Source organism: Dromiciops gliroides, chromosome 1 (genome assembly GCF_019393635.1).
Source record: "Dromiciops gliroides isolate mDroGli1 chromosome 1, mDroGli1.pri, whole genome shotgun sequence".
NCBI classification, from domain to species: Eukaryota; Metazoa; Chordata; class Mammalia; order Microbiotheria; family Microbiotheriidae; genus Dromiciops; species Dromiciops gliroides.
In genome coordinates this window covers 305,022,217-305,025,402 of record NC_057861.1, presented here as the reverse complement: position 1 = coordinate 305,025,402, position 3,186 = coordinate 305,022,217, and the positions used below count along the sequence as shown (strand labels likewise).

At 41.2% G+C, this 3,186-nt stretch overlaps 1 pseudogene; it reads left to right on the top strand.

Moving 5' to 3' along the window:
- The first annotated feature begins 675 nt into the window (after positions 1 to 675).
- Positions 676 to 2,216, top strand: LOC122748677 (annotated as a pseudogene).
- Positions 2,217 to 3,186: the final 970 nt, after the last annotated feature.

The following is a 3,186-nucleotide window of genomic DNA, read 5'->3' as shown; positions in this document are numbered from 1 at the left end:
TTGCCCCCCCCCCAAGTAATGGAGAAAATGTTAATAATTCAGATTAAATGTAAAATCGCATCACATAAATTGCCCCCCCCCCCCCTCAATGACTGGTTGTTAAACATTTACCAGCACACCAATGGTCTTAGTTTTCTAATCCATAAAGTCAAGGGGGTGGAGGTAATTACTTTTAAAGTCTCTTGTAATTTTAAATCTATGAAGCAACACAAGTACATGCTTTCTCCTACTTCTGCCTCATGATGATTTAAATCTTGAAAGGGCCTTAGAGCTTACCTAAACCCTTTATTTTACAACTGAGGCTCATAGAATTGAAATGATTTGCTTGATGTGGATAATAAGTGGTAAAGTAGGGATTGACTCCAATCTTTTGATTCCAAGAGAAGTCAAAAAGCATTTCTTAAGAATCTATTATGTGCCAGGCTCTGTGCTAAGTACTGAGGTTACAAGGAAAGGCAAAAAGAGCCCTGCTCTCAAATAAGTAGTTCATCTCTAACAGACAAAACAATGTGCAAACCACCAGCATTAGAGAAGACTGGGAAAGACATCTTATTGGAGGTGAGATTTTTAGCTGGGTCTTCAAAGAAATCAGAGATTCCAGGGACAGAGATGAAGGGGAAGAGAATTTCAGGCATGGAGGATGGTCAGTGAAAATGCCCAGAACCGGGAAATACAATGTTGTGTACACAGAACAACAAGAGTCAGTGTTGCCAGTTCGAGATTCCAAGAGGAGTCGAGTCTAAGAACACTGGAGAGGTAGGAGGGAGAAAGGTAGGATATGGAGGGCTTGAAAAACTAGATGGAGGATTTTATATTTGATCCTAGAGCTGATGGGGAACCACTGGATCAAACATTCCCCCCAACTCCATCAGAGAAGTTTCTTAGAAACTTTTGAGTTCTACTTATAGCTGGCAAATTGATAGAGGGTAACAACTGGCAGAAGAGAATGAGGAGGCTGCTTATAGACATCTATTTCTTTGTTGCTAGGCAGAAGGGGAAGGAACTTCCATATCTTTTTCTACCTAACTTATGCCCTCATAACTCAGGGGCAGTGTAGCCATGATATACAAAAACAAAGAAATAAGGATTTACATAGTACTTACCATGTGCCAGGTACTGTGCTAGGCACACATTATCTCATTTGATTCTCACAACATCCCTGTGTTGTAGATGCTGTTATCTTGTTTAGAATTTTATTTTCCAAGTTACATGTAGAGTACAAATTTTGACATCAATATTTTTAAAAATCTTTGTGTTCCAAATTCTCTTTCTCCTTCCCTCCCCATGCCCCACCCCCAAGAACTCAAGCAATTCAATATAAGCAATACATAAGCAATCATGCAAAATATTTCCACATTAGCCAGATTGTGAAAGAAAATAGACAAAAACAAAACTTCAGATAAATGAACTAGCAAAAAAATATGTTTCAATTTTTATTCAAATACCATCAGTTCTTTCACTGTAGATGGATTGCATTGTTCATAAGACCTTCAGAGTTTTCTTAGATCATTGCATTGCTGAAAATAATGGGGTTGCCCTTTCCCTGCAGCGAGACCCAGTCCCTGCTGGTGCTGGCAATACAGGCTATTGTCCCCCCCGCTGTTATAGGTACTGTAAAAATAAGCCATACCCAAAGTCCCGTTTCTGCAGGGGAGTTCCTGATGCCAAGATCCAAATCTTCGATATTGGTAGAAAGAAAGCCAAAGTGGATGAATTTCCACTGTGTGGCGTGTCAGATGAATATAAGCAGCTGTCATCAGAAGTCCTGGAGGCTGCTAGGATCTGTGAAAACAAGTACATGGTGAAGAGTTGTGGCAAGGATGGCTTTCATATCCATGTGTGCTTGAATCCTTTTCATGTCATCTTCATCAATAAGATGTTATCATGTGCTGGGGCTGATAGGCTCCAGATTGGCATGCAGGGTGCCTTTGGGAAGCCCCAGGGCACTGTAGCCCGTGTACACAATGGTCAAGTTATCATGTCAATTCCAACCAAGGTCCAGAATAAAGAATGTGTTATTGAAGCTTTGCAGAGAGCCAAGTTCAAGTTCCCTGGCAACCAGAATATAAGATCCACATCTCCAAGAAGTGGGTTTTCACCAAGTTCAATGCTGATCATTTTGAGGATATGATAGCTGAGAAGCATCTCATTCCTGATGGCTGTGGGGTTAAGTTAAGCCTGGCCCCTTGGACAAGTGGTGAGCACACCACTCATGAGAAGTGTTGTGCTGTGGCATTGACTTTTTGCAGGCTTATGCCTAAATAAACTAGATAACTGCTTTAAAAAAAAGAAAAAAACAGGGTCCTTCACTGCAGATCATCTCACAATATTACTGTCATTTTTATGTATTCCCCAAGGCTCTGTCCTAAGCTCTTCTCTTTTCTCTCCACCTTCTCTCTTCTGATAACCTCATCAGTTCACATGGGTTCAATTATCATTTCTATGCAGGTCGCTCCAGGTCTATATACCCACCCTTAGTCTCTTTCCAGAGTAGAATTCAGATATCAACAGCCATCAATTTAACCAGTTGAACTGGCTGTCCCATAAGCCCCTCAAACTCAACACACCCCAAACAGAACTCATTACCTTTCCTCCAAATGCACTTACTCCAAACTTCCTTATTTCTGTGGAGGGCAATACCTTCTAGCCCCAACCTCAGTGACAACCTCAACATCTCATCCCCACTCACCACCATGTGTCCAGTCATTTCTACCTCAGTCAAAAAGCACAAACTCCAAAATCTCTCTCACACCTGACCCATTCTGTCCATTCACACAGTTACCACCCTAGTTCAAACCCTTGTTGTCTCTTACCTGGCACATTGCAGGTCTGGTCTTTGATCTCCCTGCCATAAATCTCTACCTTCTCCATTCCATCCTCTACTCAGCTACTAAACTGATGTCACTACAGTGAAAATCTGTCTTATTCCCCTACTTAATAATCTCCAGTGACTCCCTTTTACTTCTAGCATCAAATATAAATGCTTCTTTTGGGTATTTAAAGTTCTTCACAACCTGGTTCCATCCTATCTTTCTAGTCTTACACATTATTCCCTTCCATGTACTTGATGGGAGTCTACCTGCTGCTCCTCATATATGGTATTCCATCTCTCATCTCTACTTTTGCACCATTTGTCCCTCATGCCTAAAATTTTCTCTTACCTCACCACCTCCAATTCTGGGTTCC